General features: G+C 36.3%; 1 long non-coding RNA gene across 1 annotated transcript in view; it reads right to left on the bottom strand.

Moving 5' to 3' along the window:
* Positions 1 to 15,202, bottom strand: part of LOC142863863 (uncharacterized) — a 39,034-nt gene extending 23,832 nt beyond the window's left edge. Inside the window, exon 1 of the long non-coding RNA XR_012914504.1 lies at positions 14,903 to 15,202. This is a non-coding gene — a long non-coding RNA (uncharacterized LOC142863863). The remainder of the gene's footprint in view (positions 1 to 14,902) is intronic.
* Between the last annotated feature and the right edge of the window lie 11,856 nt (positions 15,203 to 27,058).

Genomic DNA, 27,058 nt, shown 5'->3' with positions numbered 1-27,058 from the left:
AATTTTACTTCTACTTTAATATCTAAACTTGATTCTAACTGCTTTCCCAGTCCAAAAAGAAAAACATTTTTCTTTTGTCTTCTAATATTTTTCTCCCCCAATAGTGTTTCATTATAGTTTATGAAAACTTCCCCCATATTTCAAAATCAGTTTGAGTTATCACCTCTTCTATGATGCCTTACTGGTTGATTTTAATGATAGTACATTCTGCCTCTTTGGAGTATTATAAATAAACAGTTGAATTATTCACATTAATCATCATTTGTGGTAATAGTGACGTGTTTATGTCTAAATCCTGTAAATCATTATAAACTTTTTGGAGGAATGAGCTTGATGTGTTCAATTTTATGCTTTTATTACCTCTGTTTATGCAGTGAATATTCAGCAAATGTGTGTGGGATAAACGAATGAGCTACTCAAATCCAGAGAGAATAATTTGAAGTGTGGTTTGGATTAAGTGTGTTTATCTTAACAGTATAGAATAGTAGGTGCTCAAATATTCACTATATCATTGTACAATTGAAATGTGAAAATTGACTAGTGTAATGTTTGGTGAAACTGTTTCATAATTTGTTAGGTCCCCAACTTATTCCGTTAACTGGAAAGAAGATGAACAAATACTGACATATGTATTTCCAGTGGAATCTCTCAATGTCTTTAAACTCAATTCAGCTATAATTGACAAATATGGACAAGGGAATCAAAGGGTTTTGTAATTTAGATTGCTTTGCCTTTTGAAATTATGTTCTCAAAATTCAGGAGCAAAAATAATAATATAAATTTTAGGATCTGATTATATAATGCCAAAAATTAACAACAAATGTGAACTATATGCTCAACTATTCATACTGTTTATTTCCACTAAATTAACTATCATTGATTTCACCTTTATTATATTGGTTGAATTAATTGTAGCATTATAGCTATAACTTAGAGCTGTTAAAATTAACTATTGCATTAACTGTGAAGAGTCTGGTACATAAAGAAGAAATAAATAAAAATCCAAACCCTGAATGACAAATGGATGATTTAAATGTGAACATATGGACCAATTATACATATGCTTGCAAACATTAACCTATTTGATATCTGTGAGCAATAGGGTTAACTGTTTTTTCTCTTTTGAAGCAAATAAAAAATTCTTGGCCATGATAGTATAAGTACATTATAATTTTATAAATGGCATAAAATTGTATAAAGGTAAATTCTATTTTGACCCGTTATAAAATTTTACTTTAAAATATATTATTTTCTCAAAGATAAAAATACTAAGAGTCACCATCTATATACCTAAAATTACTTTTGCCTCAAACTCTTTTATTTTTTATTTGTGAGCATTTTATTTACTCAAGTGTTAAGTATACAACAAAAAACAGCACCAAGGACAAGAAGTGATTATAAAAATAAGTGTTCTCTATATCCTACTTAGAATAGTCAGCTTTAAACCCACACCTTTAAAATAATGACTTCCAAACCTGGAGTCTTAATATGATTCTAATTCAAAATTTAGAAGTAGGAAAATCAAAAATTTTGATATATTCATGCAAATGTATCAATATGATTGGTCAATCAAATACAACTTTAATCCTGGACCTAGACATTACTTTTAATGTTTATTTGACAGAATTGAATGTATAATCAAAGTTATTGATCTACTAAATTTATGTAGACACAGCCAAACACTATTTTGGCCATTAAACTATTTAAAGCAGTTTCTATTGAAACATCTTGATTTCTTGAGATGTGTCCTTGAGAGCAGCTGAAACTTATTAGACTGCAAAAGCAAAATTACCTGGAGTAGAAAGTATTTTTAAACACATGTTTTCCCAAAGAAGGCAGCTGCTCACTGCATGAATTCTTTGAACACTGCTGTGCTCAGCTGTTAACTTTCTTTACTTGAAGGTATCAGGGCAAGGAAGATAACCTCAACACATTGTTTTTCTATTATTTTTACTGTGTTCTTAGTACTGTCAAAGGGCTGATATTTGACAGCAAAGAATTTAAAACACTGCAAGAAAGGGAAGTTTCTGTTTTAGATAAAAATATTAATAACAAGTCTTTAGTCACTTCGGTTACAATTTGCTAAACAGTAGCCGATAATTAACTTTAGCAATCGCTGTGCACAGACTTTTTTCTAATTTTAGCTCGATCCGCAGGACACACCACCACAAGCCACACCCGTTTTGCTCACATTTATTAAGGTGGAAGAGAAAAAGAGATAATAAGAGAAAAGTACCGCAGGGGAAGAACACAAAAGAGTAAAAATAGCACTAGGACCCCATTATCAGCACCCAAGGCTTATTATCACCGGTAACCCCAATCCCGGAGGGAAGGAACCCTCGCGGGCCGGGCCGTCTCTCAGGCAGCGGGGAAGGCGACCGCTGGGTGTCAGCAGGTAGGCGGCGGGGAAGGCGACGGCTGGGTGTCAGGCAGGTAGGCGGCGGGGAAAGAGACCGGCTGGGTGTCAGCAGGTAGGCGGCGGGGAAAGAGACCGGCTGGGTGTCAGGCAGGTAGGCGGCGGGGAAGGCGACGGCTGGGTGTCAGGCAGGTAGGCGGCGGGGAAGGCGACGGCTGGGTGTCAGGCAGGTAGGCGGCGGGGAAGGCGACGGCTGGGTGTCAGGCAGGTAGGCGGCGGGGAAGGCGACGGCTGGGTGTCAGGCAGGTAGGCGGCGGGGAAGGCGACCGCTGGGTGTCAGGCAGGTAGGCGGCGGGGAAAGAGACCGGCTGGGTGTCAGGCAGGTAGGCGGCGGGGAAAGAGACCGGCTGGGTGTCAGGCAGGTAGGCGGCGGGGAAGGCGACGGCTGGGTGTCAGGCAGGTAGGCGGCGGGGAAGGCGACCGCTGGGTGTCAGGCAGGTAGGCGGCGGGGAAAGAGACCGGCTGGGTGTCAGGCAGGTAGGCGGCGGGGAAAGAGACCGGCTGGGTGTCAGGCAGGTAGGCGGCGGGGAAAGAGACCGGCTGGGTGTCAGGCAGGTAGGCGGCGGGGAAGGCGACGGCTGGGTGTCAGCAGGTAGGCGGCGGGGAAAGAGACCGGCTGGGTGTCAGGCAGGTAGGCGGCGGGGAAAGAGACCGGCTGGGTGTCAGGCAGGTAGGCGGCGGGGAAGGCGACGGCTGGGTGTCAGGCAGGTAGGCGGCGGGGAAAGAGACCGGCTGGGTGTCAGGCAGGTAGGCGGCGGGGAAAGAGACCGGCTGGGTGTCAGGCAGGTAGGCGGCGGGGAAGGCGACGGCTGGGTGTCAGGCAGGTAGGCGGCGGGGAAAGAGACCGGCTGGGTGTCAGGCAGGGTGTCAGGGCGCACCAGGAGGTCGAATAGGAAAAATGGCAACACCCCCCCCACCCCCCGCTTTTCAGTGCTGTTTATATAGTGGTTTGAACAAAGGAAGGCTTTGGCGCCAAAAAGGCGTAATCTCTGGTCATGGGAGGTTCCGGATCTGGCCAGGAACCGGGGTCTGTAGTGACTGGTCGCACAGATCAGTTCCGGGCATGAGCCTAGGGTAAACATCTCTGGACAGCCCAGGATCAACAATCCCAGGCCGTCCAGGAAGTCCAGGATAAACCTCCCCAGGCACATAGCTCAGAGCTTGCAATTCCCATTTTCTCAAGAAGTGGCCAACTTCTCCAGGGAATGGGTGTATACCTCAAGCCTTATAAATTTATATGACCCCAAGCAGGCCTTAACATTCTGTATTTCAGTACAGTAGCTAAAGCACATCTATATTGTATCTACAGAGAAAAAAAAAAACCTACCTAGAACATTTCCATTCCTTTAGTTGTTTTACTGCTTGTTTTTTAAATATTACCTTATACTTTCATTTTATGCAATAATGCACTGATATTGTAATACTTAATATGTAAGTCAAAATGAAAATAATATTTGTATTCTTATTATATATATATTCTTATTATATATTCTTGCCTTTGCACATATGGAAGTGTAAATTAATTGATTACCTGATCATAGAAAAAGTTAATAAATGCTAACACTTTTCTTACATATGCAAACCTATTGCCAAGTAAGATAATTATACTTGGCTAAAATTATTTATTCCCATCCAAAATTTATGTATGTATCATGCAAATGTACTTCATGATTTATAGCATTTGAGATCTGTATTGAAGGTGTTTGTAATTAGAATGATAATTTTTTGGTGTTGAATTCAAAAAGGCCCTCCATTAGGTTGAGTGGGAGAACAGATTTTTTTTTGAGAACAGAAGTTTGTTTGTATAGAGAAAAACAAATAAATTTTAAATTGATGTACCAGAGAACCTAGCAGTTGACTACATTAAGACTGTTCTCCTGTCACCTAGGCAAATATGAAAATAACTAAATTTTTATTTTCTCCATCTCTAACACATCTTTAACATCAAATCATCAAGAATATAATACTTTCCTGCCAGCCAAGCAAGAGAAAAGTGAGAAGGTCCACAGATTAACACCAACTGCATCTAAAATCTGAATCTGCTGCTTGGTGCTTGCTTTCCTGGAACCCTGATGATGGCTTGTTAAAGGCAGGTAGGTAGAGCCACTTCAAGAATAATTCATTCTTAAATTATATATTTTTCTTGATGTGACATCAAACTCTAGTTTTACAATTTGCTTTTCTAGTCTTTTTGAAATAATGTAGAGCTGACATACACATAGCATTCTTTTCAGTTGGTTGTAGTTTACACACTAGGTACAAATAAACCTGCACCAAACAATAATTAATAAAAGCTGTTTAAAAAAAGTAATATATAGTATTCCTTCAGTTGATAATTTTGACAGACTTATGATTTAATTAAAATTTATTAAACTGAAAATGAGTGATGGCTTTATATGGTAGGAAGAACAATGCTTCCACAGAATGCTCATGTCTTATTCCTGGAGCCAGTGAAAATGTTACCTTAAATAGCAAAAGGAACATTGTAGTTATGAATAATTTAAGAATCTTGAAAGAGAGAGAGAGATCACAAGTCCTTAAAGATAAAATCAGATGGTGAAGTGATGTGCACTGAAGATGGAGGGCAGAGCCACAGCCAAGGATTGCGGGTGACCTCAGAAGCTTTGAAATGCAATAAAACCAATCAAGGTATCTGTTCTGGAGGTTCCAGGGCAGAGTCTGAACCCTTGCCTTTTCCTGCTTCTAGAGGCGCCTCCATTCCTTGGCTTGCGGCTCCCTTGGTCCATATCCAAAATCAGCATTGGTGCATCTTTATGATTATTCTTGCATACTCACATCTTCTGATTCTATAATAGCTAGGAAAGTTTCTTCTGTTTCAAAGACCCATGTAATTAGGTCAGGCCCTGCTATATAATCCAAGATAATCTTCCAAATTAAGGCTCTTGATTTAATCACATCAACAAAATCCTATTTGCCAAGTAAGGTAACATATTTACAGGTTCTGGGGATTAGTATGTAGATATCTTTGAGGGTCACTATTCTTCCTAACACAGTAATCTTCTACAGTATTTTTTTAAATCAATGACTAGAGAAATTTGAAAAAGAGGAAAAGCTAAGAGATAAAAGAAACAAATTTAACTGTTGACAAAATGAATGACTTTGATTGCCAGAATATTAGGTATTCTTACAGAGACAATTGCTAATTGCTGCATTTTACAAAACCTAAATCAACCAATGAAGTATGGAAGCAAACAGAAACTTATAAGTAATATATGCATAGAGGAGCTAAGGCTTTTAGCTAACTTTAAAAACAATGTGAATCAATTCAGTCATATAGTAAATTTGTTCAAAAACTGAAACACTATCTTAAGTAGTCTTTACATATGTACAATTTTTAGAACACAGTGCTGTAATTTAATAAATTTATGAGCTGACTAAATGAGAACAGAAAGCCATAATAAATTAGAATGTGTCAAAAAGAGAGTGATTACAATGAGAAGTAGAATAAAAGTATGCTGGATGAGGAACAACTAGAGGTGATAAACCAGGAAATAAGAATATAGATAAAAATACAGAGATTAACATCACATGCTAGAAATGCCATAAAAGAAACTAGTATTTAATAAGAGGCTATTCTCTTGCTACTATAAGATCTGCATTTGATTGTTGGAATCTTGCTCTATGTTTATATTTGTATAAAAAGCTTTAAATATATTTTTGGAATAAAGTAGAAGCACACCTAAATGCAACTTTCTATTTCTATTTCTATGGAATAGTCATCTGGACAATAATCATTTAGAGGGAACTATTTAATAAACACCAAAACAGTTGAATTACATATCTCTAAATTTCATTAGAATTCTAAATTGTTATAAATTAGCATGTAATGCTGAAGAAATTTTTAAAGGGCGTTTTTACTATACATTTACTTGCTTTTTTCAGTAACTTTCAGTTTATCATAATCATTAGGGTTTACAAATTAGTAAATAAAACTATAGGACCTTCAGTAAATGTGCCTTTCTGATAACCAGAAGTTTTTTATTATAAGTATGTCCATGCAATATTTGTTTTTCTGAAATTCAAATTAAACTGTACCGTCTGCATTTATCTGATAATTCTAATTAAATAATACAAACATAGAAAAAGAATGATCAACTGTTATAAGAAAAACTATTCCAAAACTTCAAGGTTTACTTTAATGAAAAATAAAATCTTGTGAGTCAAGTAAACTTTATGACTGTTTCACTCATTGTCAGTTCACATCTGCCTCTCCTGGGGTAAGTATATTTCAGTTCTAAGTGTGATCCTCAAGCTCAAAAGGTACATGCTTTATAACAAAATGGCCCCTAAAAAACACTGACAACTTCATTTTATCTTCAAAAAAATAAACGCTCTTTTCTTCCAACACTAGAGGACAAACTGGCTGTGGTGGATGCACAGATTTCCAATACGGCAGTTTAGTAAAGGGCTTTCAAAAACTATCCTAATAGCTCATTTTATTTTAGGTACTGACGTTAGAAGCTAATCCCTTGGTATGATTCAACTTCATTGTAATGTAAATTAAAATGCCATGATTTTTGAAATACCATAGTATTGTCAGTACAATTTAATTTCCAGTTTAGTTCCTTCCTCACATTTAAGACAGTGTGTTTCTGTGACACTCTTCTAGTGCCAGCACTTTAGGATGAGCATTCACTGAGAAAAATCTCATGGTGAAAAGATTATTGTGTCATAATAGGTGAAGAAAAAAGCTACCAAAGTTGATCAGTCTCTGTATGATTCAGGATATGATTTTCACTTAGCAAATGGTGCAACTAAAGCAAAGAGTTACTTTGTTTTGCTGCACCCAGTGGTCCCAGGAATCTACTGCTGCTTCCTTTTCATTGGTTTCTTAGTTGACAACTACATTCTTCTTAAACACTTAGCAGGACACTGCCATTGTTCACTTTCTATTTTGAAAAGCACCATTAATGGAAATGTCCTTGCCCTGAATTAAACTGGGGCTGTGAATTTTACCACTAGCTAGGGTCCTTATGTCATAGAGTTTAGGTTAATTTGGTAGGTATCCATTTCCTTGACTGTGAATTCAAAATTTGTTTCAGCGTCTTTTAGCCATGTAGAGTTTCTACCTGGGCTATAGATGAGGGTAAAATGTCCCATGGAGAACTCCTTTGATAACCACATTTGGAAATTTGCTGGCTACAAACAAGACAAATGAATCCCTGAGTAACAGCCACATGGGCTTGCCTCCAGATTCTGTCCCATCAAAAGATCCACAACTTTGATTTGGGTGGAGAGGTAAGTGTCCCATAGTTTAGAAAAATTATGAAACAGTTTGGGAAGTTCTTCATTTTCTAAAATGACAGCCTGTAAATATGTTTCTGAACATTGTTCCAAGACTTTTGGGACTTTTCTTAACATGTTTAGAGGGGATTTCTGGAAGTTTTATATATTTCTTAAGCTTTTTGTACAAAGCATGAAATTCACTGTACGTTTTTTCAACAAAGTGTTTTTCTCCATTCATTGGCTCTTTTATCATGACCACCACGTCTCCCCACTCGCAGGGACCATCCTCACAGGGAAGGGACGAATTGTAGACCTCCCCGACGGTGCCAGCAGGTGTTCTAAACTACCTTTCAGTGCTACACACTGAGTAAATGGTGAAGCCACATTTCAGACACAAGCTTTCTGATTCTTTGGACTAAATAATTTCTAATAAATGCTAAGTATCTACCTATTTTTATTGTGAATTTATTATGATAAAATCCAGTGTGAGAAAAATGTACTTAGTAAAACATTAGGTGCAGCAATTCCTTAATACTCGCAGGCAGCATCGTACCAGGGACGTACACAGGAGCTTTCCAGGCCATTCAACTGGCTTTAAATTGATCATGTTCGATAATTATATCATTACTAATCTTTTGAAAATAAATATAATTTTTGGCAATGACATACAAGGAGGAAGAAAAGAAAGAGGAGGAGAAAACTAATTTGTTTCAAAATGGAAGACAAAAAATTGATCAAATTTGTTGAGAAACTATGCTTTGGAATACAATATGGTGTCTAACTATGATCATATACATGTTAAGGGAAAAGATTAAATTAAATTCTAAAGGACTTATAATTCTTCCTGAAAGGTTTCACCCAAAGAGTGTTTCCAAAAGATTGCTCTTTTTCAAACTGCTTCTGGCAAAACATCAAATTTCCCTTTCTTATTGTACTCTGTAGAAGTCAATTACTAAATGTATCTTTTTTCTTTTTAGGCAACAAGCTACTTGCCCAAGTTCAAGTTATAAATCATAAACTACACCAAGATAAACAGCCAAAAAGATCTAGCTTATTTTTTTGACAGAGGCAATTGTTTGAGATTAGATAAATATTAAATTTTTGGAAATCATATGATAGATAATAAAATAAAACCTAAAACGCATATGCTCTGAACAAAATTTGCATCACATACACATTAAAACTTGTGAAGGATATGATGTCATTCTATACTTCAAAGTTAGCCAGTTATTCTACCAAAATATCATGAAAGACACAAGACTCTTCTGTCAGAGACAAAGGACTCTATTCACTCATGAGTCAGCAGGTAGCACTAGCTTCGTGTTCACATCTGTTCCTTTTGCCTCCCCTACCCAACTCAGTAGCCTAAGGCTCACAACCACGTGCTAGCTCAGCAAGTTTGTGTTACATCTGAGGAAGCCTATGGTTTGTAATCCCCAATTAAAGATAGAGGCTGCTAGAAATCTGCCCAACTATGCTCCCAAAGGAAATTTAGTTATTCTGGTCAAGAAACAATTCTGAAATCTGGCCTGGAGGGATAAACTAACTCTAAATTTCTAGGCTGGTTTTAATAGAATTTAATACCCTTGAAAAGATAGTCCAAAACAGAATCTGATTCAAGATGTATGGAAATTCAAGCACCATGGAAAATTATCTCCCAACAATATGCACATATCAAAATATTTTGGGAAGAATAGAGTTCTTAATAAGAAAGTCAGTGTTTGTAGGCTAATTATCATAGTGAACTCATCATATTCTGTGTATCACTATGTGCATCAGAGTATATAAAACCATACATAATGGATGAGTCAAGGATTTCAAGCTAATTTTGATTATATCATTTTCACTTTACACAATGAGTTTTAACTTAAGATATTAATATCTTCTCATTTAATTTTCAAAACTGGTCTTAGAACTCTGATTTGTTTTCATTGTTTTTGTTATTATTGCTATCTTTACTTTCTTACATATATTAATAAGACAAAGGAGGTTCAGAAAATTTAAATAAATTTTCCTAAGGTCATATAGCTAAATGCATTTTTTTAAATGTACAATCCTGCTTTATAAGTATAATTACCAAAAGATGACAGTTCTTCAGTTTACCATAGATATGCAGACTTCAGATAATATTAATTTTTCCTTATATTTGCTTTTTCTAATTTTTAAAGTCAGATCAAAATGAGTTAGAGAATACAGGTTCATCCTTGAAGGAGAAGTACAAAGTGCAGTGAAAAGAATAACTTCTTACAAGAAAGCACCATGCTAAAAGAATATTACCTCTATTGTTTACCATCATCTTGATCATGGTCAGTATTTAAGTTTTCTGAGCTTTCTTTTCCATGTCTGTAAAATGGTGATAATCTTATATATCACAGAGGTTTATTCTGCAGATTAAATTAGATGGTATATGCAAGGTTAGCAGCATATAATAGGTGTTCTCTAAATTGAAGTAAGTGATCATTTTGATCATTTTAACATTCTGAATCAATTACTTATTTAAGCTTTACTTTTTTTCCTTTCTTTTGGTACAGCCACTAGACATATGGAGTCTGAGTTGTTTTAGTAAATTAGAGGAGAGAATTAGAAAGCACATTTCCAGATAGAATAAAGAAATGTTCCATTAATTTTTTACAGCATCATAAATCACATTTTTAAAATTAAAGAATTCAAGACACCATTTCAATATTAACATATTGGCTCATGTTCTAGTTCAAACACACAATTATAATTCAGCAAAATATCACATTATTTTAGTAGTTTGGGTATTTTGTGTGACATGCTAACTCAACTATATCAAATGATAATTTTTCAGTCACCTTAGAACTGTTTGCAAAAACTAAAAATGATGTAAAATTCTCTAGAAACATGTTTATCAGTATTTCTTAAAATAACGCTCACTCTCCATGTAAAATTATTTAAAATAAATATTTTTTCTATCTACGCAGTAATAGAAGGACTCTTATAGCAGGGGTAGAACAATTACAACCTAAACTCCAAATCTGGCCCATTACCTGTTTTTGTAAATAAAGTTTTATTGAAGCACAACCAAATTCATTCATTTACATATTGTCAATATATACTTTCTCACTACAATGGCAGAGAGAGGCAGCTAGGAGAGAGAGAACATTTCTCTCAAAGCCTAAAATATTTACTTTCTCGTATTTACCATAAAAGTTTGCTGGTTCCTTCATAACATGATTATATGTGGATTATTTGAAAAGAACAATCTATTTTGTATGTAAATTATATTGAAATATTTTAACTAAAGCATGAATGAGTCTCATGTACTCTCAATATCTCACCCATGATAACTATCCTCTCCACAGAGTAACCTCTTAATTTTAGTGTTTATCCACTTAAACTACTTCATTTTTAATTACGTAAAATATATTTCTATATTTAAGTATGTGAAATTATACTTAAAAAGGCAAAATACACATGTAAATCAAATCCAATACCCAGGCTTTGTGTGTATACCATGACAACATATATAAATTATAGAATGGCTAAATTGAGCTAATTGTCATTTGCATTACTTTCCACAGGGTTGCACTAATTTGCAGTCCCACCAGCAGCATGAAAGTGTTCCTGTCTCTCCACATCCTCGCCGGCATTTGTTGCTTTTGGATTTTTTTGATAGAGGCCAATCTCACTGGAGGAAGGAGATATCTCAATGTGGTTTGGATGTTCATTTCCCTAATGATGAGAAATGGTGAGCATTTTTTTGTATGTTTGCTGGCCATTATTCTGTCATCTTTTGAAAAGTTTCTGTTCATGTCCTTTGCCCATTTATCGATGGGGTAGTTTGATTTTTTCTTGTTGATTTTTTTAAGTTCTAGATTGATTCTTGTTATCAGCCCTTTATTGGATGTGTAGAAAGCAAATATTTTCTCCCATTCTATAGGCTATCTATTCACTTTAATGATAGTTTCCTTGGCTGTGCAGAAGCTTTTTAATTTGATCAGGTCCCATTTATTTATTTTTGTTGCTGCTGTGATTGCTTTCGGGGTCTTCTTCATAAATTCTTTGCCTAGGCCCATGTCTGAAAGAATCTTCCCTACATTTTCTTCTAGGATTCTTAAGGTTTCATGTCTTAGGTTTAAGTCTATTACCTATGATGAATTGATTTTTGTAAGAGGAGAGAGGTGGCAGTACAATCTTCTGCATGTAGTTATACAGTTTTCCCAGCACCATTTATTGAAAAGAGATTCTTTTCCCTAGTGTATATTTTTGTCTGCTTTGTCAAAGATTAGATGACAATATGCAGATGGTTTCCTCTCTGGGTTCTCGGTCCTGTTTCAAAGGTCTATGCCTCTGTTCTTGTGCCAATACCACGCTGTGTTAGGTACTATACCCTTGTAGTACAGCTTAAAGTTTGGTAGACTGATAACTCCCAGAAGGTGAGAAATGAGAGAAGCTGTAGCTTGTGCTGGGATGCCGGTGGTCTCAGGCAACACTCCTACCCAAGCCCTGTGACTTGCAGGCTGGCAAGACAGGCTCTGCCCTTGGCGGTGGGGAGAAGAAAGTCCTTTTATTATAATAAAAATATTTGGTTCACCTCAGAGTTTACACCTATTGGGTGTCTTTGTTTTGTATAGATGATGTCATTATAGATGGAAGAGATAAGCCGTTAGCTAAGGAAGTCAGGGGACCTATAAAAGCTGGAGAAGGTGGGAAAATGCATTCTCCCCTAGAGACTCCAGAGAGAAATGCAGACCTTTAATACTTTGATTTTAGCCTGATGAGACTTATTTCAGACTTCTGACACCCCAAACTGTAAGACAATAATTATGTGTTACCTAAGCTGTTAAGTTTGTGGTAATTGTTACAGAAGCAATAGGAAATTAATAAGCTTCCTAACCAGGTGATATTCAGCAATTAATTTAATCTATGTCTTAATTTCCATGTTCAGAAAAGGAAGATATAAATGTATTAAGCTCAAAGGTTTATTAGCAAGATAAATGAAGTAATGAATATGAAATACTTATCCCAGTGCCTGGCAATTAAAATTGTTTAGTAAATGTTCATTTACTCTACATAATGTATTGAGCATCTACTATGTGTTATTCTCTAATCTAAGTGCTAAAAATATAGCAAGAAACAAAAGGAAAAAAATATTTCATATCATTCAAATTCTAGTAATAGCAATAGCATTTAAAAATATTTTCCTGTTTCATCCACTCTTGTGTTTGACATTAATTCATGTACTTTCACAGCAACCATATGAAGTAAATTCTATTATTATCATTCCTGCTTTACAAATTGAAAGCTAACTTGCCCAGAGTAAACAGAAGAGCTACAATGTACACCCATGCTATTTGTCCTAGAGTCCATGCTTTGAAATTCTATTTTACCCTACCTCTTATAGTGTTGTTATTATTATTGTTGAGAGAGAATTTAATATTCAATGTGAAGGGCCTAATTATGATATGAGAGAATTTGTTTATAGGCTTTCTAAAGAATAAAACCATTTTGATATTGCTTTGTGGAGAGGAGGCTTATGATAATGATAGTAAATAAAACTAACAGCTGAGAAGAGCACAATCACACAACATACACCATTTACTCCATTGTTCTAGCATCATTTAATTTATTTAGGTTATAAAGAGAAAAGTTTAAGTAACAAGCTAATATTAGTGGTGTACTTTTTTTAAAAATGTTTGAAAAGTAACTTTTGAAACCTAGAAGAGCTTAGAAAAATAGATATTTGAATATTTCTTGAAAAATGCAGGGTTTTTTTTATTCTGGATTTTTATAACAAAGTGTTATACATTTTGCACATTTTAATAATGATGGAAAGGCAAAAAACATATTCCAAATATGTTTGGAATATATATACATATATATATTCAATATAATTTTTATATAAGTTTTGGTTTTGCTTAATGCTTTTTTTAAATTTTAATTTGGGGTTAAGATTTATTTCATTACTCTTTTTTAATTTCCTCCTTGTATTTTTATCTCTTTTAAAATTATCTTTGAAACAAGATGGACATTTAAAATTTTAAGTACTTTTAAAATGTGAGTTTGGAGGGAGGTATAATTAACTACCATGTTCTTTATTAAAGCCTTTATAGCTCAAAGCCATGAGATATGATTAGAGGAAACCTCCTATAAACTGTGTAGGTGGTCATACCAATAAATTTATAAGGCTGAAGTGTGTATTAGCCAATAATGTTAATTTATGGCCCCACAATTATAACTCTATAATAGTGGACTCAAGTTCCAAATACTGGAAAATCAGTTTTAGACTTATTTTCCCCGTATGGTTGCATATTTTCCCATTTCCTAATTTTTTTTTGTAATATTTTAATAGGAGTTTAGGGATAATTATGCCAGGGATCAACATGTCAAACTTATGCCATTTCAATCTCAGTTTTGACAGTATACATCTGTTACCAATTTCTCTACTTCATTTTCAGCTAGGCATTCAGTACTCAGTATTTATTTCTTTTAGTGGAATACATGCCTGAGCAAACCATAGAGAGGGATAAGGAGAAAGGGAGGGAGAGGAATGGGAAAATATTCTTGACATTCAAAACTTAAGAACAGACTTAAGAACACTTATTTGACCAAGTGATTTAGATTTGAAAAATAAAGAAACAAGTTAAAACAATACAAGCTTTCCCTGGGTTACAGACGAGATATGTTCCTGAGAACATTTTTAGGTTGGATCTGTATGTAATCTGGATCCTTGATGAATAGTGTATATATGGTAATAATAACAACAATAATAATACTACTAGAATGGTTCATATGTGGTAATAATAATACAGTGTGATGCCATAATAATACCTCTGATTTCTAATAATGTTACTGAAACTATTGTGCTCATTCTTTTAATTCAGAGAAACAGGGCATAAAAAAACTCATATAAAAAGTTAAGATAAGAAATAGGAGAATTTTAAAAAAAGAATATGAAAGGTTAACACCTAAGGTTGTATCAACGCTAGACTAACAGGAATGTTAAGCTTATTTTTATCTTCTATCCAAATCAATAATAACCTTTCTGTTTCAATAAGTAATCTAGTACATTGCTTAGTAATAATTGATGCTCTCATTGGAGCACTGCTCTTCTCGTGTTCCATTATTCTCAGTTTATCCTTATAACTGTTCTGATAGTCGAGCGATTGAAGCCTAATGCTCTCACAATGAATGATTGTGTCTGGCCTTTCTTCAAATTGTGTCTGGCCTTTCTTCAAATAATTATTTCTACTTTTGTTTCCACTGCAGACTCACCTGGACTTGCAGTGAACTCTCGCCTTGGAGGCAGGGCCGTAAGAGTAGACACAGATTCACAGAACAGAATAAAGCAGTTAAGAGCACAGCGACCCGTGTGCGGGCAGGTGACCGCGCGAGCAACGACGGGCGCTCGCTCGAGGGCGCGTGTCCGCGGGCTGCCTGCGCCATGCGGGTTCACATGTGCAGACGAAACTAGCTCCAAATTATTAATTGTTAAGTTATAAATTATCCTTATGGGAGCTTCAGAGCCCATTTGTAAATGCGGAGTGCCATTAATTCTGGTTATCCAACCCAGGAAGTGCCTGTGCGTGGCGCAGGCTGCGCGGGGCAGCGCGGGAAGGAGGCTGCAGGCGGCGCGAGATCCCGCGCGGCCCCGCCCCCACCTCCGTGTTCCGCCGCGGGTGCCGGAAAGGCGAGTCAGCTCGCACATCTTTTTTCATATATGTGCTTCCCCTAAGTGCGTGGTACTTAATGAATGCTTCTTCAATAAAGAATATCTATGTATGAAATGTTTATCAATGTGTAAGCAAAACAATTAAAGTAAGCCAAATTACCATGGGCTTCCAAAATTTATCACGTTTCTATTTCCTTATACCTAAATGGCTTTTTATAAGAAGGTATCGTCTGGAGTGCACACCTATGTGTACAGAGAAAGGAGGAAGATATTAGACTTTCAAGGAGCTTTTCTTAGATGCTTAAATGTATTATGTTCACAGATCTAAGAAAAATGGGAAGATATATAAATGGAAAACATTCATTCATAGACATATGTGCCCCCAGAATATCACAATGTACTGACAGGTCATAATTATTTAATACTAACATTTAGTAATTAATCAATTTTCCCATATGACTTCTTAATTATTTTGCCTACACCCACATAATTAATGACTTTACTACCCTTCCCTAAATTTCCTTGTAATAATCAATCTTTCAAGGTTGGATGAAACTTCATTCTGGAAAAAAAAATTTAATTTGCACCTTTGAGAAATTTATTTGTTATAGTCTATTATTTGTATAGGTAATTTGTTGAAGAATGTATTTGTTAAATAGATTTTAAATATATATAGTACTGTTGTACCTGAAAATGAACCACAATTAATTACATTGACAGTTTAATTCAAAACTCATTTTTGCAGATGGACCAGATGATAATCATAACTTTTAAAATAGCAGTTAGTTCAATATCTGTGACTCTTTCTTAAAAGAAATTTCTCATATGTATCATAAGAAAGTAATTACTATATTTGGAAATGAATCTTATGTCCAGACTCTATGATACCTCTTAAAAATGGAATTAAATAGATTTTTGTGCTAGTGGTATAAAAGGATATTTTAGTCAATACAAGTAAAATGTTCTTTCAAATGCTAAACAAACCACATGTATATTTAATGGAACAAAATCTTATAAAATATTTATTCTTTAGTTATTTGTATGTTTTCTATCTAATAAGAGGGAGCCAGCACAGTGGCTAAAAGTACATTCAGACTGTTTGGCTCCGCAGCCTAAGATCTGAGGGACTTAGGGCAACTAGCAATCTCTCTATGCATCAGTGTGCTCATTTGTAAGACAATATTCAAAGTGCTTATTCCACAAAATTGTTACAGAAGTTACATAAGTTAATATTTGTAAAGAACTCAGAATATTATCACATATATATAAAATTTTGTTTGCATAACACAATTATTATTAATAGTTTATATAATAATATAGTCAATAAAATCACCAAGAGTTTTACAAATCCAGTCTTAAAGCTAGGGAAGAACGCAAGAAAATGATCATTTACTTTAATGTCATATGCTCTGAAAAGCAAGCAAGCATCCCATGACAGACTAGTGTGCATGCTAATTCTTATCAGTATCACTCATTAAAGCTTCAATATTTTAGCTAAGTCACTTCGAAAGAAAGAAGTTCATAACTTTGATGCCATAACACATTTTGACTCCCACAATGTCAGATGATGATTTTCAGCTCCAGCTGGGCTATAGCTATTAAATTGTTTGGCATAAAGCAATTTATGTTGATGATTTTAATGGAAAAACAGTAGATAATTGCATGTTTTTCCCCAATTCAACTAACCTCTCTTTAATTCCATACTAATGCATAATCAGACAATCTTTTTACTCACTGCCAAGGTGAAATGGATAATTATGCAGATTAAATATTTTATTGAAATAGTACTCACTAGTATCAATCTTGAATTTCATTATTGTTTTGAAATAACAATATTTCAAAATATTGTTCAATATTTAAAATAATAATGTTATACATTATTGTTTTGAAAATGTACTTCAAGGCTTTTAACCAAAGGTATAAGGAAAAGCCTTTCAAACTGGATTTCACTAAATAGAAATACAGAACTGAGGTGTCTTCAGGATTGCTTAATCCAGCAGGACAATGATGATATCGAAGACTCAAATACTTTCTATTTTGTCATCATCAGCATGCCACCTTTGTCCTCAGTCTGCCCCTTTCATAGTCACAGTAGTTGCTGAGGTGAGGACGAGACATAATAACTACCTGAGGGAGAAAGAGAACTAATTTTCCTGTGTCTCTCCTTAAAAGAAGAGAAAGTCTGCCCAGAAACACTGCTACACTCTCCTGTATATTTCATTAACCAGAAGTGGAGCACAGATAACTTCAAAACCAATCATTGGCAAATCTCAATGATATTATACATTTAAATGCTATTGAAAAGCACTGAGAGTAGGTGCTTAATAGGTGAACATATGTTATAAAAGAACATTTTACAATGTAAAATATCTAACCTCTTAACATTTAGAATTCAAACAATAAATATTGTAAATGAGTAAATCTAGTTTTTCCTCACATTGGAAAAGACGGTTTTAGTTTTTAACTATTTTGTGAGAGAAGTATAGGCCGTGCACCCCCCTGTATCAGCAGTGATCACTGAGAGAGTCAGTGTACAGCCCCATCTCCAGGTGCCTTCCACCTGGTGGGTGCAAGAGTGGACCGTGTGTGTGGAGGGCTGTGTGTGGAAGCATCCCCCTGCGCTGGCAGCCATAGTTATTACTGGTACCTCTGTGAGATCATCTGGTGCTAAAACATTACAATTGACAAAGAAGAAAATACTGAATTACGGCTAAGAATTAATCTGAAGATTAGTTGTTAGTTAATACAAGTTTACAGTTCATGCCTGTGGTTTTGTGTTTGTTGTTTTATGTTTTTTTTAGTGCAAAAGTTTTAATTTCATAGTTGTATAATATATATATATATGTATATATATATATATATTATATAGTTAAAATGCATTCATTCCAAAATAGTCCAGAGAGAAAAAGAGCTTATGCAGAGTTTTTAAACTCAGCCTATACCTTACCTATAATAATAAACTTGGTGGATTGGCTTAAATGACTAAGTCATAAATTTTTCAATTTCAGTGACATAATCAATCCATTAAAAATATTTACCTTTTTGAAAACTCAAAAAGGATTAAAGATTTAGGTGTAGTCATGAACAATCACATTGGCTATTGTAATTTAGATTAAGAAGTAAAACAAAGTTTTAGTTAGACAGGAGAAATAATTTTTTGATATCTATTAGACAGCATGGTGACTATAGTTAATAATGTATTGTATATTTCAATATTGCTGCAAGAGTAATTTCAAATATTCTCACCACAAAAAATAATGAGTATATGAGGTGATGGCTATTAGCTTAATTTATTCATTACTCAATGTATACATGTATCAAAACACCACATAAATATATACAATTATTATTTGTTAATTAAAAAGGAAAAGAAAAAGAAAACAGATGATACTACAAATTGATTAACTGAGGTAAGCATGGTAAAGAAAATTAAAACAATGTCAAGTAATGAAAGATTAATGGAACTGGGGATGATTATTCTGAATAAAATAAAATTTGATGCTACAGATATCTTTCTTCCATTACTTTAGTGTGGCCACATGGAGAAGGGATTTTATATATTGTGCATGGATGTCCAAAACAAAACTAAAACATCATATGTACGAGGAAGAAAGAGAAGAATTTTGTCCAGCATGAAAAACACAGTCTTTTAAAATTAATAGTTGATTTTGTCCTAAAATGGAATAGGCTTAAAAAGTAATGAATTTTAGTCACTGTTATCGTACACACAGTTGAGAGATGATTATTTGTCTATGTTATTAAAAATATTTAGTTATCAGATTAGATTGGCTGAATAACATAAACTTTAACTTTAATGCATTATGAAGGGCTATTTATAGCACCAAGTCTAATTCACTTCTTAGTGTACCACTGACCAGAGATGTCAGCTCCTCCCATCTAATGAGTATCTGACTGTATCTGGTTTCTGAGTCTCTTCACCTCAGTCTACAGTCTTACATAATCTTTTTTTTAATGGCTTCAAACAAAAACATTTATTATAAAAAGCTCAGAGTCTCGAATAAAGATGCAAGAAATATGTTGGATGAGGATATTGTCATCTGGAGGTTCCATGGAGCTGAAAGAAAGATCCATCTCCAGGTTGGTTTACTCACATGGTGGGCAAGTAGATGCCAGCTGTTGGTCGGGACTGTCCGTCCCTCTCTACATGGGTACAGGATTACATAATCTTAAATGCCCTGAAAGTCCTACAGCTTTTTCTCTTTATACCTCCTAGTTATTTGCTGAAAATATTCGCATCATTCTGAGTGTGAAGAATGGGTAGGTATAGGCTGGAAGGTGGATGGTGCTCATGAGAGAAGAACAGCAAAGTTAATGTGTGACTATGCAGATGTGACAGCCAAGAATAAATTATGCATGATGCTAAATTTTGAACTTTAGGTCACCAGTCTATAAACATGATTTGAAGCCCAAGCTACTGTGTTATTATGGAAAAGAGCCAAGTATGGAATTTTCATTTAGTAGAGATGCATTTAAGAATTATGATACAAAATACACTTTTTATTAGGAGTCAGGATGGTGGGTACCTTTGGTTGGTGGGGGGCAAATAGTGACCGGATAAGTCTCCTATATTCATGCTTGACTAAGAATACAATAAGAATTGGCTTTCTATATTTTTGACATTGTTGCAGTGAAAAAGGGCAAAGTTTTTATTCTTTTTATAATCATTATAATTACAACTATTTTCAAGTTGTCATTGTTTTATTTTGTTATAGTTGCATAAAACATACATATATGTATATATAGCATATTTACATATAACTGTATATATAATAAATTATAATTGTATTATTGTATAAATTATTGTTTTATCTCAACTTATTGTGTTAGAAATTTTGGTGATTTATTTGTGGACATAAAGGATTAGGCCTATTGAGAAGCCTTTGACAGAAGCTCCCATCACATAAAGAAAAGGGTAAAGTAAGTAAATGATCAAACTCTAGTGCTAAATTGGCTATATATGTTTCAAAGAATTTCAAAATTAGTAATATGCCTTATTTGTGTGATTATATTTAGTGTTGCGATAGGAATTTGTGAACATTGTAAGAAAATAAGGATTTTACTTCATCTCTTCCCTTATTAGAAAAGACAAAGATTATTTTAAAAGATTAGATCATATCAGCTTGGACTAGCAATTATTAATTCAGAGAAAATAAGTGTAAACCATTATTTTATTTGATGGGCCAGTTTATTGAATTTACAAAGTTAATCCATTTAAGTCAACATCATTTTTATTCATGTAAACATCAAATATAAACTATTTGAACTAATTTAATATTGCTCTCATCAAGTCACAGCCTTGTAAGCATCAGGAAAATAGATTTTCTAATTTTAAACTACAGCAAAATATGTAGTTAGACATAACAGGACATATGTGCAGTGAGATATTTCAAAGTTTCTCTTTTTCAAATTAATCCTTGAATTCTCTAGATTATATTCACTCAAAACTATGTTTCTACTTATTTTTCTTTTAATGAATCTTATGTTAAGAGATTTTGCACAGTATTTTTCGTAAAATATTTGCCTTCAAGATAATAAGTGCCAGACGCTGGGCTGGGTACTGGGATATAAAGATGAATAAGTATGTGATGAAGAAATAAGTTCACCCAAAGACAGCTCTAGCTTTTATCCCAGTTCCTGGGAGGTAACTTATAAACTTGAGTGTTAGGAATTTCCTCAGTGATATGACTGTTTAGGCGTTTCTTGTAGGCCACTTGGATCACACTTGATAGTTTACCTTAAGAGGTGACTCATGTTAGGTTCCTAAGCAATATATACTAGTCCAATGACACAGGCTATTCCAAAAAGACTAAACATGAATTAATAATTAGCGGGTTGATGTCCTCTGTCATATAATATCAAACTCACCTCCAGGGATGGGAGAGCGGATACAAATTGAGTTCAGCCATGTAGCTGAGGGTCCAATCAATCATGCCTATCTATGTATTGAGCTTCCCTGGCTGCCAATATTCTGAGCACTGTCACACTTCTACGCAAGGAGGGTGACGCATGCCTGAGGACAACAGAAGCTTTGAGTCTGGATCCCTCTCAGACCTCACCCAGTGTGTCAATTCATTTAGTTTGTGCTGACTTGTATTTATATGCAAATGGTAGTCATTAGGTATAGTGCTTTCCTGAGTTCTGTCAGTCATTCTAACAAATTATCCAATCTAAGGCAGTACATAAAGGCTCTTGGATTTGTAGCCAGCTAGTCTGAACTGAGGATGGCTGTGAGAACCCCCAAACTTGCAGCTGGTGTCACAAGTAAGGATGGGCTTGTGGAAGACTGCACCCTTAACCTTGAGTTTGGCTAAATTCAGATACTGAGATACTGCTCCACCTTTAAAATTCAACAAGATAGAAAAGAAATATCCCTGTACTTGGAAAAAGTCAATCATTATCTAATGCTCTCAAGACTTAATGTATAATCCTGAAACATCACTTAAATATTGATTTGTGAGATTTTTTCTGTTCACTTAAATCTACCATGCTTACCTCAAAGTGTCCTTCTAGTTATTGGAATATGAACATAATAACTTTTAGGAGAGATGGCAATCTGAAGCCAAGTGCTATACCTTCTCACTTAGAACTCTACTGAATTAACCAACAAAATAAACTATCAGAACAAGAACATTAGAAACTTGACAATGTTGTGAGGAGTCCAGAATGTTTTTCTTGATCTAGGTAAAGATTTCTCAACTCAGACCTTACACTCTAAGAATCATCAAAATAAAATCCCCAGATCTCTACACATATGCACACACATGTGCACACACATACGCACACACATGTGCGCACACGCCTCCCAACCACTTTCTGCCTCACAGTTGGCCAAATGGCCAGTGGCCAACACTCCAAATGGCCTAACTACCCAAATATCCAGTCCTATGAAATCCATATAATTAGAACTTGTGTGTTTCCTAAGCTACCCTCTTGCTTCCTCTCCACTACAAACGTTCCTGCTGTGCTTTCTGGAACACATGGTCTATCATAAGCAAATTGCTTATTGTCTAAACCTCTACTCATATTTTAAACTTCTTCATTTGATAGAACCCTGCTCTTCCCTAAGAATATTCTCTTTTGCAGCAATGTGACTGTTCAAGCTGTGACTATTTATTTCTAATACTTTCATAAACTATATTATCTATAGGCTGTTCAATGATTTCCCATTCTTCAGGTGCCTTGCAGATCATTTAACCTCTGTCCTCAAAAAATTCCAGGTTTTATGTAACACATAAAATGAAGCTGTGCCACTTTGTGCCTTTAGGGAAAGTGGTTGGTGTCCCACCCAGATCTTCTTTATCTGATGTGTGTGACCACATCCCAACTGCTATCAGTGTTGACTGCTAACTTCTGACAGTTCCCCTCTTCTCCAAAGCAATGCTTTTGGTCAAATGGGAGACATCTTACCAAATAAATTACATAAATACACATTCTTATCAGTCCGTCTCAGAACCCATGGGCCAATGAGTGGCTGACAAGGAAAGATAGATTGTGACCTCTTGTCTTAATGTAAGATCAACTCTGTGGTACTATTTGTCCTTCAGTATACCCCATGGGCCTAGGCTAAAGGTATCCTCTAGCCTAGACCACACCCTGGTTTAGTTTCTTCAGCTATCCTAACCTGCTTACCCAACCCCCTTGTGCTGAGACTGTTTCTCAATAAATGACTTTCCCAAGAATCCCTTTTTCAGGATCTGCCTAAACATAGGAAACCAAACCACAACCACTTTGATGTACACATCTAAAGATTTCTAGGTAATTTTTGTCATTCCTTAAAGAATTCCATGAGTCCAATGACTTTCAATGTCCTCTGTCATAGTTGGTGATTTTTAATATGCATATGGATAACCATTTATTCAATAGTCTCACTTCTGGTGATTAATTTCTCCTTCCTTCCACAGACTATGCCCTCTGTTGCACAGTCTAGACTTCATCATTGCAAAAATCAGCACCCCCAAGATATCGATGTCAAATTTCCCATTCTCTGACCACATGACTAGTCTTTGCAGTCGCTCTTTATAGTATCATGATTCCAATAATTATTTTTATTACAAGGATTATTCATTGTCATGAAAGCTTTCAGTCCAATGACCCTGCTAACTTTCACTGTCTTTCTTTCACTTTCTTTCACCTGCATATCTTCACTTTGTTCTATCCAGCTTTGATTGCATTGATTGTTTTTAACTACTCTCTTGCATAAACTCTAAGCTCCCTTGCCATTTTCTCCCATAGTCATTCATACCTGTGTATTTGGTTGAATAAGTTTTCTCCAAAAATTCTTGGTCACCCAGAAAATAAGTATGTGACTTCATTTGGAAATAGTCTTTGCAAATGTAATTAGTTAAGATGAGGCAATACCATGTTAGAGTGGCCCTAATGCAGATATCCTTTTAAGAAGGGCATGGGAAAACACAGATATACACAGGGAGAATTCCTTGTGACATTAGAAGCAGAGATTGAAGTGATGAAGTCATAAGCCAAGAACTACCAATGATGATATAATGTCACCAGAAGCTAGAAAGAAGAAAGAAAACTTCCCAGAGCCTTCACAGAGAGCATGGCCCTGCCAAAGGCTTGATTTCAGATTTCTAAACTTGACAATTGTGGGAAAATGGAGTATATTTCTGATGTTTTAAACCACTAAGTTTATGGTCATTTATTATGACAGCTTTAGGAACCTAATATACCTAGGAAAGGACAACAATAAAAAAATAAATTAAAAATTTCAAAACATGCTTTATATACACACTAGAACTTACAGAAATATCAAATGATCTTATATTTTTATGACCACATCTATAAATGAGTCTTAATGCTTCCTTACAAATTCATTGCATTTCAATCTCAAATTATTCTCCTATTATTCAAGATAAATCTGTCATTCCTTCTACTCTTTCCTTTAAACTCTAATTCCCTAGACCACTTTAACATTGCCTGATTAAATTTCTTCTTATTTTATCAAAAAAAGAGCAATCAGTAGGAAACTTCCACATGTCTATGTCTATATGCCATGACTTCCTTTCTGTTACTATGAAACAGTTAAGCATCCTCTGTTCTAAGATCAACTCTTACTTTTGTGGATATACCAATCCCTCTTGAACCTTGTTCCATTAGTTGTAGTTCCCTATCTCTTCTACCCTTTAAAAGAAAATTCCTTTAGATAGATATCTGTACTACCATTCCATTACCTTCCATATTATTCTCTCAAGTCTTTTCCAATAAGAATTTTTCTGAAATTATTTGGGTAAATGTCAAAAGTTCTAGCCAGATTTTTAAATTACCTTCTGAATCCTCATTTTTCTGGAATTCTCAGTACCACTTCACTTGATTTATCACCTCCTCTTTTTTGAAATAATTTTTACCTACTTGGCAAAACACTCTTTTCTCCAGATTTTTTCTGCTTTATTCATGTTCACTTCTTGACAGCATCTTTTGCTCATTACTTTTTTTTTGTTCTTCTTCTTTTTATTTCAGCATATTATGGGGGTACAAATGTTAAGGTTTCAAATAATGCCCTTTCCCCACTCCCCCCACAAGTCTGAGTTTCCAGCATGACCATCCGCCAGACAGTGCACATCTCACTCATTATGTATGTATATACCCACTTCTCTCCCCTCTCCCACCTGCCCAATACCCTATTACTGTAGTACCTCTATGTCCACTTAGGTGCTGCTCAGTTAATACCAGTTTGCTGGTGAGTATATGTGGTGCTTGTTTTTCCATTCTTGGGATACTTCACTTAGTAGTATTGGTTCCAGCTCTAACCAGAAAAATACAAAATGTGCTATATCACCGTTGTTTCTTAGAGCTGATAGTACTCCATGGTATACATATAATCTTCTAAACCTCTACCGTTGGTGTACCTCAGGGCTCACTCTGAAAATCATTTTTTAAATATATCTAATATTCCTTCATAGTTGATATGACACAAGCTTTAACTATTAATACATTATTTAAGAAATAATTTCCATTTTTATAACTCTATGTTTTCCAAAACTTCCAGAATCCTTATTTGTCATACTTGGATGTCTAATAAGGATCTCAAAACAAGTTCAATAAAAACTTAGATTCCTGCCTCTAAACCTATTTTTCTATTAGAACTCTTCAACTCTGTGAGTGGTCACAAACTCTCCCAGTAGTTTAGGCCAAAAAACTGGTGGTTTGAAATCCTGCTCGGGGGGGTGGAGCAAGATGGCAGACCAGAAACACTGCCAGACAGAGTGTCTCTGCAGAAAAGACAGATTCTAGCAGAAATTAGAAAAAAGAAGCAAGACGAGCATACAGCGGACGAGGGCCGGAAGGAGGGGTAGCTGAGACCCCGGGAGACTCCACGGGAGAAGGCTGCGGAGGAGAACTGGAAGCTGAGACCACCAGAGCAGCCCGGAGACCAGCAGCAAGGGTAGGTGGATTTGCTGTTTCCCCTCTCCTGCATTTGGGACTGCTGGTGGGCTCCCCAGTGGGTGGTGAGACCTGCAGATGCCAGCCCAGAGACGGCCGCCGCCAGCCAGCGGTGAGCCTGTAGCAGACGTGGAACCAAGTTCCCAACTTCCTCCAGGCAACTCCGTGTGCACAGACCCGAGCCGCGCGGCAGGCGCCATATTGCCTCCTCCTCCCCTCCACTGACCCTGCCCGCGGCTGCCCAGAGAGACAATACAGCCACCAGCCAGAGGCACCTTCAGGGGACAGGACCTTCCCTTTTGGGACCCTACAGCTGACTCAGGGGAACTCAGACTGTGAGCTCCCTACCCACCAGCTCTCCCAGGTGCTGCTGGCACGGTGTTCCCAGGAGAACGGTGCCAACTCAGAGGCTGAGAGACATAGACCCAGCTTGGGCTCCCTGTGAGTGAATTGGGACTGGAACTCCTCTCCATGGTAGGGATACAGTTTGAACTCTGGGAGACAGAGATCAGACCTGCAGACCAGATCCCCTGCACCGAGGGCTAGCATTGCCCGGGGCACAGAAGGGGAATACGTGAACAGCCTACTGAGGTGTGTGTGCCTCCAGGGGCGGATCAGCATCCTAGAGGGCAACCCTTCTCCCAGGAGGAGGCCCTGCGCCCAACCCAGGTGGCGTTCCTATGCAAGGAACCTCCCTGCCGGCATCACAGTCCAGGGAGGCCTGGTGGCTTGTGGTCTGGCCTGCAGGCAGAAGCTCAGGAGTAGCTGCGGAGTTGGGCAGGGTAGAAAGAAGCGAGGCCCCCTCCAGACTGCGGGTCTCAGACAGCCGCACCCCCACACCCAGACTTTCTGGCTGAGCAGAACCATTCCAGCCCCACCCTGACAGCTTTTCCTGGAAGCAGAGAACAGAACTTTGACCCCTGCTAACTGCCTGAGGGCAGGCTTACCCAACCCAGCTCCGCCCAGAACGAGAGCTGATAACAGGACACAAAATCAACACCATAGCCTGTTCCTCCAAGCAAACGCCACCTACTGACAGGGACGGCATCTTGCACAGCCTTTCCAGGGCACCCACTGACTCAATATACAGGGAGTGGTCCAATTTCACCCACAGACACCACCTAACGCCTCAGAAACTAAAAGTGTGTGAATACCCAAACAATAACCTAAGGAAAGAAACAACAACTGATCGACATGGGAAGAAATCAGCAAAAGAACTCAGGAAATATGAAGAACCAAATGGAAAACACACCCCCAAAGAGGAGCACCAGCACACTAGAAACAGACGCCAACCAAAATCAGGCAACCAATATGACAGAAGAGGAATTTCATATGTGTAT

Source organism: Microcebus murinus, chromosome 23 (genome assembly GCF_040939455.1).
Source record: "Microcebus murinus isolate Inina chromosome 23, M.murinus_Inina_mat1.0, whole genome shotgun sequence".
Lineage (NCBI taxonomy): Eukaryota > Metazoa > Chordata > Mammalia > Primates > Cheirogaleidae > Microcebus > Microcebus murinus.
Note: the sequence above shows the minus strand (reverse complement) of the source record. Positions and strands in the feature narration are given on the sequence as shown.